This window comes from Schistocerca gregaria, chromosome 11 (assembly GCF_023897955.1).
Source record: "Schistocerca gregaria isolate iqSchGreg1 chromosome 11, iqSchGreg1.2, whole genome shotgun sequence".
NCBI lineage: Eukaryota > Metazoa > Arthropoda > Insecta > Orthoptera > Acrididae > Schistocerca > Schistocerca gregaria.
This window is the reverse complement of record NC_064930.1, coordinates 38,358,595-38,370,820: the sequence shown is the minus strand read 5'-3', so window position 1 is coordinate 38,370,820 and position 12,226 is coordinate 38,358,595. Positions and strand designations below refer to the sequence as shown.

Sequence of the window (12,226 nt, the reverse complement as noted above, 5' to 3'; positions counted from 1 at the left end):
TTTTAATGCTGGTCCGAGCCCTGGGTCGCTGTATCGTTATTGATCCTGATCATTACGACTCTTCTAACCTTCTAGAACACATCTACTCCATAGGGCACTTTGTGCTGCATAGTAGATGGTATGTCATGACACTCAGAAATTGAGGGTCTATGTTGTATGTCACTTATGAGCCCTAGATTTTCTCTTGTCTTTATGGGACTTACACATAATTTACATCATCGACCTCTATATTGTCTCCAATGAAACGTCGCCTTCTCTCCAGGAATTCTAAGGAATCTTTATAATACGAGCAAGTTGATCTATTCTCCTGGTAAAAAAATGTCTGACGCAACGTTGTGTGGTTTCAAATCAAATGGTTGAAATGGCTCTGAGCACTATGGAACTTAACATCTGAGGTCACCAGTCCCCTAGAACTTAAAACTAATTAAACCTAACTAACCTAAGAACATCACACATATACATGCCCCAGGCAGGATTCAAACCTGCGACTGTAGCAGTCGCGCTGTGCCGGACTGAAGCGCCTAGAACCGCTCTGCCAGATGTGTGGCTTCATCTAGAGTACACCGTCTATAAAGTTAGCCATCAGTGCCCAATTTCACATTTTTGCAAGCGACACAGGATTTACTCCTACCAAAATGCATGTTACAGAGGGATGTCAGGAAGCTTACGGACCACAAATCAATTAAGTGTAAAGGGAGCTGGTGTCATGAGCGCCCAGAAAATTGATTTTTTATTTAATAAAATTATGCAATTCTTTCTTATTCTACAAAATTTATGCTTTGCGTATATTACTTCATTATTGAGGTCTTTAAATGTCATTGTAAAGCATATGTAGCTCGTGAATGCCTGTCACACTACCGTCAAACACAATATCTTGCCTAAAGTGTCTTGTTACTTAATTTTGGCGCCGCTATTTCCATAGCAAGTCCTTTGTCTAATATCATTAAAGAACATATCGACAGTAATATGAACAGGGATTTATTGCAATCGATCTTTCTGTTAATGCAAGTAGATTACTTGACTTACTTACGTTTTTCTTGTGCGTTCGTGTTGTAGTTGTGACAGCATATTTCAACGATTAGACATCATAAAGAACCAAAAACGAATACGTTTAATTACAGACGTAAGTTTTACTGTAATCAGTACAAACATTTTGATGGACACTGTAAAAATGAAGGAACTGTTACGCTACGGCAAAGTGAGTTTAGGCCTAAAAGTTCGGCAGGCGGTACTTCAAGAAACAAGTTGAAACATCTTATAGAGAATAAACAAGATGTTGATGTTTTCAAAAGTGAAAGCAACGGTTACTATTATATTAGTAAGTGCATGCATTCACAGTTGCATTTGTCTGTTGCTAATCAAAATACTGTACCAGTGAAAAATTCCTCACATTTAATGAAGACGTAAGTAAGCACGAGGTCTACCCAGCAGAACTGTAGTGGGATTTACAATGCGCGGAGGAGCGCCATCTTGCATAAAAATGATCCCATCCACACATCCAGGCTGTTGGAGTGTTGGAATGACGTTGTTGCGCCAAAGATACTCGTAGCGCTTACCAAGTATGGGCAACAGGGCCGAAAGCACATGTGTCTTCGAAAAAATTATGGCCCTACGATAAATGATGACAAAAACCCGACAGATGTGAAAATTACCGAACTATCAGTTTAATAAGCCACAGCTGCGAAATACTAACACGAATTCTTTACTGACGAATGGAAAAACTAGTAGAAGCCGACCTCGGGGAAGATCAGTTTGGATTCCGTAGAAATACTGGAACACGTGAGGCAATACTGACCTTACAAATTATCTTAGAAGAAAGATTAAGGAAAGGCAAACCTGCATTTCTAGAATTTGTAGACTTAGAGAAAGCTTTTGACAATGCTGATTGGAATACTCTCTTTCAAAGTCTAAAGGCGGCAGGGGTAAAATACAGGGAGCGAAAGGCTATTTACGATTTGTACAGAAACCAGATGGCAGTTATAAGAGTCGACGGACATGAAAGGGAAACAGTGGTTGGGAAGGGAGTAAGACAGGGTTGTAGCCACTCACCGATGTTATTCAATCTGTATATTGAGCAAGCAGTAAAGGAAACAAAAGAAAAATTCGGAGTAGGTATTAAAATTCATGGAGAAGAAATAAAAACTTTGAGGTTCGCCGATGACATTGTAATTCTGTCAGAGACAGCAAAGCACTTGGAAGAGTAGTTGAATGGAATGGACAGTGTCCTGAGAGGAGTATATAACACGAACATCAACAAAAGCAAAACGAGGATAATGGAATGTAGTCAAATTAAGTCGGGTGATGCTGAGGGAATTAGATTAGGAAATGAGACACTTAAAGTAGCAAAGGAGTTTTGCTATTTGGGGAGCAAAATAACTGATGATGGTCGAAGTAGAGAAGATATAAAATGTAGACTGGCAATGGCAAGGAAAGCGTATCTGAAGAAAAGATATTTGATAACATCGAGTATAGATTTAAGTGTCAGGAAGTATTTTCTGAAAGTATTTGTATGGAGTGTAGCCATGTATGGAAGTGAAACATGGACGATAAATAGTTTGTACAAGAAGAGAATAGAAGCTTTTGAAATGTGGTGCTACAGAAGAATGCTGAAGATTAGATGGGTAGATCGCATAACTAATGAGGAAGTATTGAATAGGATTGGGGAGAAGAGAAGTTTGTGGCACAACTTGACCAGAAGAAGGGATTGGTTGGTAGGACATGTTCTGAGGCATCAAGGGTTCACCAATTTAGTATTGGAGGGCAGCGTGGAGAGTAAAAATCGTAGAGGGAGACCAAGAGATGAATACACTAAGCAGATTCAGAAGGATGTAGGTTGCAGTAAGTACTGGGAGATGAAGAAGCTTGCACAGGATAGAGTAGCATGGAGAGCTGCATCAAACCAGTCTCAGGACTGAAAACCACAACAACAACCACAACCCGCACCAGACAGTGACCTTTTCAGCATGAATGGTACTGGTTAATTTGCGTGTGGAAACAACTACTGCTCATGGATAATTTTGAAGGGCTAGTAAAGAAGGATGTTTGGTAGGATTTTACCCGCCGTGATCACGGGCATGTCCAGTGTTCGGGCAATTCTCCGTGCACTACACGATTGCACACCACCACTCGTCGTCTCCTGCACTTCTGTGGCCACTGCTTGCACTGACGTCGAACCAATTCGTTTCCTCCCTCTACCGGGTTGAACACCAAAAGAACCCGACTTTTCGAAATTCAAAATTATTTTCTCCAGACCCACGGCAGTCATCGCACCAACGCCATTTTTCAAACCCTTAAGTGTCCGGAACTCCTGCAGAGCGACGTGTGCACAGTCATCATTCTTGTAATACAGGTTTACAAGCAGAGCGCGATTCTGCTTTGAGACAGTCATGGCGAACGTCGCAGACGCGAAAGGAGGAAAAGCCGTGTAACCGGCATGTTTATACCAACTTCAGTGGGTCGTGCACCATCTGTTTTTTTTTTTTTTATTCTGCCATACGTTTCCCCTCTCCCCGTTAATATTCCGGTGCAATTTGACGTCATTCTGACCAGTGGTGTTACTTCTACGGCGTTTTGAAAGTTTAAGTTTATAATTAAAGTTAACTTTAATTATAATCACCCTGTAGAATGGCATCTCCTGTAGCACGCATTAAATGTAGTGAAGTAAATATTAGTAAATATTCGCTTTGCACGTGACATGAGGTATATTCGGAAGGAAAGAAAGCAGCACAGATATTGTGTGCTATGATGGATCTCCCACTGCGACCTGTCAGGTCCGAGAGGTATTACAAGTGTTTGTACAATAGCCTAACAAAGTGAAGTTTCTGTGTGAGGACAGCGAAATAAACTGCTGGTATTAGTCAGTATACTGGACGGTTCCTGGCAGAAGTGATGGTTCAAATGCCTCTGAGCACTATGGGACTCAATTCCTGTGGTCATCAGACCCCTAGAACTTAGAACTACTTAAACCTAACTAACCTAAGGACATCACACACATCCATGCCCGAGGCAGGATTCGAACTTGCTACCGTAGCAGTAGCACGGTTCCGGACTGCGCGCCTAGAACCGCGAGACCGCCGCGGCCGGCGGCAGAAGTGACGCCACACATTGCTGACTGAAGTTATCACACTTATCTCTGTAGATATGAGCAACGTGCTGAACTACGAATGTCTGACAAAACATTGCCAAGATTCAGTCAGTAAGGCTAACTAACACAAATGTGACAGAAACTTTGAAGGTTTCAGTGATGGTATGAAATGTAGGGAGGTAGTCTCTATTTTTCGTAAGTCAGTTGCTAGATGCATTGTGCAATACATTCACTACTGTGGAAACTGTGACTTTGTTGTGACTGCTAACTCATATGCCGAAACTGAAATTTAAAAAATGGAATGTGTAGTGTATGTGCAAAAGAGAAGAACATGATAGAAAAAACTTTTCTATTGGCACAGCTGTTGGTGGACTAGGCTGACTCAACAAATCGGAGATAGAAAACCTTACACAATATTATGGCCTGTTCATCAGGAGAAACAGCGATAATGTCAGTGAGATGAGAAAAGCAACTTGAACAACTCCGTATCATGGAATATCCACTGATGAGCATCCAAAGCACGTCCTCTGCCCAAATGGAAACGCGTCATAGTGCAAGTACAACAGGTCGGAAGAAAATGAACAAAAACAGGCACATGCAAACCTCATGCCAGAAACTGTTACTGTGGAACTAATGCCAAAATACAGAGATCTTTCAGATTCTAAACTCCTGGAAAAATGTTTACATGGCAAAACACAGAAACTGAATGAAAGCTTCAATAGCTGCAATTTGGGAATGCTTTCCTATTTATTTTTTTTTTTTTTGGTTAGTCTGCTCTTCATGATAGTCTGATGTATGTTATAATTTTTTTTTTTAATAATGAGCTAACAAGCGGATTAAATAGCATGAATGGACTAGGCATCAAATAGTGAGTCGACTCAATGAACGGACAGGCAATTTGTCGCTGAAGCTGAAAAAACTCCCGAAACAATAACAAAGAAGGCCAGAATAATAAAGAAAAGGAACTAAGGAAGATGACTGCAGGACAAAAAGCTTTGCGACTCGCCTGGGCCCGTCAACACTGACATTGGTCTGTTGACGACTGGAAACATGTTGTTGCCAGCTTGGACGAGTCTCGTTTCAAATTGTATCCAGCGGATGGAAGTGTACGGGTATGCAGACAATGATCCATAGCTCCTGCATGTCAGCAGGGGACTGTTCAACCTGGTGGAGGCTCTGTGATGGTGTGAGGCATGTGGAGTTGGGAGTGATATGCGACCCCTGATACGTCTAGATACGACTGTGACATGTGTGCATAAGCATCCTGTCGGATCAACTGCATCCATTTACATCCTTTGAGCATTCCGACGGACTTGGGCAATTTCAGCACGACAATGCGACAAGCCACACGTCCAGAACTGCTACGAAGTGAATCCGGGAACACTCTTCTGAGTTTAAACACTTCCGCTGCCCACCAAATTCCCTAGACATGAACATTATTGAGCATATCTGGGATGTCTTGCAACGCTGTTCTCCACACCCTCCTCCTCTTACGGATTTATGGACAGCCCTGCAGGATTCATGGTGTCATTTGCCTCCACCACTACTTCAGACATTAGTCGGAGTCCATGCCACGTTGTGTTGCGGCACATTGCGTGCTCGTGGGGGCCCTATAGTATATTGGACAGGTGTACCAGTTTCTTTAGCTCTTCAAGAAAGAGTTCGTAGAGGTTATCAATAATTTTATGTGGAACGCGATGGAATAGTAACGATATAACATCGCAACTGATGTTACCTAGAAGTTATGCTTTTTCTTTACTGAAGGGTATGTTAAATTGGAAGTTACTTCGTTCATAAATGTGTAAGATTATGCATCCACGTAAACTGGACTGTGGGTAGGAGAGAGATTAAAGTGTGGTCAAGAATTAGCGCGGAACTTACTGAAAAACGTTGTACTATTTTTTTTCTATACGCCTTTGTCAACCCCGAAAATGAGAAGACTTACGGATTTACGAGCAAAAGAAAGTTGAAGCCGCCCCGCACTGAATCCATTAATGTGTGTATTCGACAGTGTTCACTAAAGAGTCTCAACAAAATATACTTATTTTAAAAAATTCTGAGAACTAGTGTCAAGAGTTGGTCTGGAGTCATACAGGGCGGGCAGCCATTCCAGCAGGCGAGAAAAAGCGACAGCTCATGTACCTGACGACCAGTGAGCAAACGTTGTCTCCAAACAATAAGACACTGAGGATGTCTCGAAAACGGTCGATAGAGGTAAAATTTATTGCAATAAAATGATGAAAAGCCTAATACTGAAGGTTAAAGATGTTCTTTAATTGAAGACGTCTGTTTCGGGGAAAAGTGATCCAAATTAACTAGCCCGTAAATTGTCTTTAATACACTTTACGTTTCTATAATTTTTTAAATTCAATGGTAATTTGGCTTACCAGAGGATTAACGAGTGAATATTTATTCGCATTTGCAATAAGTTTCAGGAGCAATTTGTAAAGTATTGACGACTCACACCTGAAACAGAAAGAGAGCGAGAGAGAGAGAGAACATTTATAGACGTACACAACATCGAACATTACAGAATGTACTTCTATCAGTCTAATGAAGAAGTCCCAGAATCTTTTCACAAAGGTGGGGACGAGTACAAAATTTTGGACATGGCAGGTCGCGAATCATTTCCACATTTACCCTCTGCTCTTTAACCCAACGCTTATAACCCCTACATCACAATGAACTACTGCAAGCGCAGCCTGTGTACCGTAACTTAAATGTAATGAAGACTTTACCTGCCCACACGTCATTACAACTCGTTTATTTATAACAAATCGTACCAAAAATGACTTTTTTTTTTACAAATCTTTGATGTGCTGTTGCCTTGAAACGGCATACTTTCATCATACGCAGGCGAGACTAACTTCCCACCACCATCTGTTGAGATTTCGCCCCTCCCCTTTCCCCCGCCGCCAACAGAGCTGACTGTCCATGACTTTTACTGGAAGTATACACGGACAAGAATTCACAAAATTATCTAGTCAAACTATTTCAAAATATAAGCAACCGTTTGTCAAAGATGAGGAAAACATTATTCTACCTGATAATTGCATGTAGCATACATCCTTACTACCCATGCCACAGTATTTTCCTACGAGGGACGGTCCGAAGAGTTTCTAGCCCGAGAAGGTTACCGTAATGTCTCGCACAAACAACATGACCTTCTTTTATGGTGACCTTTTGTGGATGTGCAAGTCAAATTTCGCGGCTCCGGCTTCGTTAGTTTTGCCGCTAGGATACGCTGTATACCGTATCGTAAGCTAAGTGGCAGATTACGAGACACTCAAGAAACGTGCTGTGTTTGAATATCTTCATTTGAAGCGAATGACGCACAAGAAAATTGAGCAGGGCATGCGGAATACACTTAAGGAGAGAGCTCTGTTTTATGCGACAGTGAAAAACTGGGTGTCCGACTTCAGACGTGGATGAACGAGTGTGGAAGACGCGCCGAGGAGCGGGAGGCGTGTTAGCGTCGCCACTGATGAAACAGTGGCTGCAGTTCACGATGCGATGTTGTAGGATCGTCGAGCAGCATCGCAGCACCCTGAAACCACATCTGGAACCTCCCACGGGCGTGCCCATGACATTGTTGCGAATGTTTTGGGAATGCGGGAAGCTCCAACTCGGTGGGTCCCGAAAGACGAATGCAAATCAGAAACAGGAGCGTGTGCAGTGTTGTGAAGAAATCGTCCGCCAATTTGAAGCGGATGAAGAGAGGTTTCTTGCATGGCATGTGTCAACGGACGAAACGTGGGTACATCACTTTGATCCTGAGACAAAACAACACTCACAACACTGGAAACAGACTTCGTCCCTCTACCCTCAAAAAAATTTCTGGCGCAAATACCAGACGTTAAGGTGAAGGTATTGCTCTTCTGGGATGCAGAAGGGGTTAAATATGGAGGATTGCTTGCAAAAGGGCGTTAACTATCAATGAATCATACTATCGCACCCTCCTGCGCCGTTTGAGAGAAGAGATAAAGATAAAAAAAAGGCGCGGAAAATTGGCGAGCGGAGTCATTTTGCATCAGGACAACGGACAAGCGCACAAAGCCCTCGCAACACTGGACACTCTACGTAACTGCCAGCTCGAACTGCTACGTCATCCACCGTATTCTCCAGATTTGGCTCCATGACATTTTTTTCTTTTCCCAAACATGATAAATGATCTCAAAGGGCGACGATTTCACAATAATGATGCAGTGATTGATATTATGAACGCTTGGTTAGACTCTAAATCGAAGACCTTTTATTTTAATGCTTTCCAGAAGTTATCTGAGCATGGTTGCCAAGTGTATTAGTGTACACAGGTATTATATTGAAAAATAAATTGGTATTATGAAATTTCTGTCGTTTATTTGTTCGGGTAAACTTTTCTTGACCCCCTCTTAATTATTGTGAAACATGATTTTCAAACAATACGACTCATATGAAATGCACTCTAATAAGCATATTTTCGCATTTCGATCCAAAAAATCGCAATTCAAGTGAGTGAATCAAAGTCTTGCTGATCATCTATATTGTGTGAAAATGAAACCGAAAGATGTAGTAGCACAAAATTATTGTTGACCTGAAACGTGTTGCAAAAATTAAAAAAAAAATAGAAACAGCTAATACCAGCTACGCTACAGTGTGTGACGGAGGGTACTTGTGACACCAAGGCCATCGTTTGCTCCGCGTCGTGTCAGCCTCGCTGCTGCTATTTCCCACCCTTCTGCCCTCAGTACTTTTCCTCCAGTGTGGCCACACTGCGTCACCTGCTCGGGGAAGCCCCGGACTCCAGTGACCCTGTGTTGCTTGCAATGGATGCAGTTACCTTCACTGCCTGCTGCCGATAAAGCGCTGCTTCGCAACGGCAACGTATTTCCCCACAGCTTCCACAGCAAGTGCTTCCTATAGCGTCCACCAAAGGAACTTCGGGCTTATCAGATGTCTGTGTCCTGAACGAGGCTTCAACGCTGACCCTCTGTTTTCACCACCTGAGCTATTTGTGGAAAGGCTTATGACACAGCCCGAAACACATATAGACGTCGAGAGTTCACGTATCGTATGCTTCAAAAATGTATAGTGTCTGGAAGATTTACAATTGCATAAACTACACTGTCAAGTTCAAGATTAATCCCCATTACGGTGAAAAGTATGGACTTGAGCTTCACACCAAATATACTTATGTGAAAGTGAAAGAGTCACAACTTATGTTGAAACAACTATTCCCAGTAAAGAAACTGTTAGGTGCGCGACAAATGTTATAGACATCCCCACAATAAAAACGTAACATTCACGCTGCAGGTTCACCGAAATCGGAAGCGGTTTCCTACACGGTGCCTCAGGGGGGAAGGTACGTGGTTCGAGGAGTGATAGTATTGCTTATGCTGAACAAGGAACTTCATATCGTCATACACCCTATTGTGAATGGTTCCTGAGATAGAAACGTTTAATGGTCATTGTTGGTTACCTCGTGTGTTATTCAGTGCATTGCGAGTGTTCTGAAAGAACCAAAATAGTGCAGAGGAATTCGAGACACCCAGTTGGACATGGAGAACATTTCTATTAAGCAGGAAATAGTCGAAACTGACCTACAAGAAGTACCTAAACTACAGCGCATGGACTTCACGTGAGATTGTCAATATTCTATCTGTCTCACTGAGCCAACTATTACAAGAGAAAATTAATAGGAACTTTCACATAGTAAAATTTATTTGTACTGCGACAAGTTTTGGCTAGAGGCCATGGTTTTCTGGTTATTCAAGAAAACTGTGCAAAACATTTACCGTTTTCTATCTTGAAAAATACTGGGAATACCAACTAAACAACTTGCACGTTAACGCCAAATTTACAATGCAAACAGAACAAAAACAATCATAAAACTTTTTAGATCTAAAAATGAGAAATAACTGTCACCACCAGTTTCAAATATATAGTGAAGCTAACCTACTACGATTGACACTATCATAAACGAAAACTCCCAACACCCAAATTCGCATAAATACCCAACTTTCAAAACAATGATTAAAGTTCTGTTAAAGTTAGCTCTCGATGATAACTAGATACAAAAGAAAAACCTCTGCAATACTTGAAACAACGAGATGACTTCAATCCCAAAATAGTTCTAAAGCTACATGAACCGCATGCAAAACCATAAAGCAGATGGCAAGAGTAAAGAAATAACATTAAAATGAGAAGAAAGAAAATCACAAACTGACGCTACCTGTGTTACAACATCATATGTAGGGCAAATATCAGAAAAGGAAACAAAGCAAAATCAGCATTTCTTACTAATAACTTCAAGGCTAAAAGACGATAAGAATTAGTACCTCGATATTCTACTTGTATTTAAAAAGCGAAGAATATAAGCCAGAAAATATGTCCCCTTAAAATTCTGCACAAAGTAGTTTAATGACAACCTATGAACATTTTGGAGAAAATGTAAATTTACACTCATACACAAAAATATCCAGAGTACATCCCCAACTATCACAGAATGAAAATATAAAAAAATATTTCTAAAATTTTATTTCTACTATAAAGGAAAAAGGGTAAATTATCGCGGTAAAGACAAAATAACAATACTTGTAGGTGCAAATACCTCATAATAGTATCTCTGAAAAATAAAACGTGATCACAGGCTTTTCGAGAAATATAAATTCGTTTTCAAACAAATAGCATCGCTGGAGGATGAAGTAAATGAAAAGAAAACATATAAATGATATGATCAGATCATAAAAAGTCAACCGACATTTACGCTGCAAGAAGCCGTAAGAGCCACGTGATACCAGCTAAGACGTCACCATAAGGTGGCATATGTAGACGTTGACTAAAACAGACGTAAGGTACAATTTTATACGTATTAAACGATCTTCACAGGTACAGTTCATAATGGAAAGACGCCGAAACGAGGTCGCTGTGGAACTTTATCATTGCGAGTAAATAAATAAATCCTACATCGAAAATGTTTAACCTAAAATAAGTCATTGTTTCATTTCCATTGCGTCTCTTGTCTTCTGAAAAAAACTGGGTGACAAGAGCTAAGAAACTGCAATGATAAGATTCCTATGAAATCAGCGGAGTAGTACTTTTGTTTCGGAGGAAGGTTCGTTACCATTATTGTTCGCCAAACGTTTGCGACACGAAGACAATACTAGGCTCGTTTCCCTACCTGCTGTTTCCGCACACACTCTCGTCCTTCCTACTGTAGGAAACGAACTAAACGCCGCTCGCTGCCACGCTTCGCGAGAGAGTGTTCCAGAGCTGGTGGGGCAGCTGGTCTGACGTCATCTGCCCCCCCCCCCCCCCCAAACACCCACACACATACCGCGGAGAGTGCTGCCGCAGAAGGTCGAACGCCCGAGGCGCGACCTTCGCTTAGGCTTGTACTACACTTTGAAAACGAAATATTTTCACGTATTCGCCAAATTGCTTTGACAAAAATCTTTGACAACGCGCGGAAAAAGGATATTGCACTCTCCTCATATTTTTCATCAAATTTCAAGATAACGCTTAGCAACAATTTATTATTAGGCGCTGCAGTTGCTAGTACCGCAATTTCACTGTGTGCGTATTAGGAAGAAAAGCGGCGGAAGAAAAAGGATGAAGTCATAGGTATTCCGTAGTGACAGTAAAACCATTCAGCAAAATCTGTTACGAGAGCTGCTAGTGGAGGATGTCAACTCTGCTACTATATAAATTACTTACGAATGGATGAGAGTGTGTTTCAGTATTTGTTCAGCACATTGGCTTCTCATATTACAAAACAGAATAATCTCTTGAGAAAAGCTGTATGTGCAGAAGACAGGCAAACTCTGACACTGGAATTTCTCGATAAAGGACAGAGCTACTCTAGTTTACAACAACGCACTGGAATATCAAGTTGCACATTAAACAAAATAGTTCCAGAAACGTATGAAGCGATTTATAAAGGACTGGTGGGAGAATATGTGAAGGCAAATAAATGTTTAATACACTATATGGGCAATACGAGCTATTTTTATTTTTTAATAATTTAATTACTGGAATTAGTGTTCGAACAAGTACGAAATCACTACGCGAAAATCAAGATTTTTCAATAACAGACCCGTGGTCATATTGGTCTAGTACGGTTTTTGGTGAGTAACGCCTGGCCGCACACGAAGGAGAGAAGCT

At 41.2% G+C, this 12,226-nt stretch overlaps 1 protein-coding gene across 1 annotated transcript in view; it reads right to left on the bottom strand.

Annotated features, from left to right (window-relative positions):
* Window positions 1-11,268, bottom strand: part of LOC126295430 (serine/threonine-protein phosphatase 6 regulatory ankyrin repeat subunit A-like) — a 34,131-nt gene extending 22,863 nt beyond the window's left edge. Inside the window, exon 1 of the mRNA XM_049987914.1 lies at window positions 11,244-11,268. The gene's annotated coding sequence lies outside the window, so the exon portion shown is untranslated. The remainder of the gene's footprint in view (window positions 1-11,243) is intronic.
* Window positions 11,269-12,226: the final 958 nt, after the last annotated feature.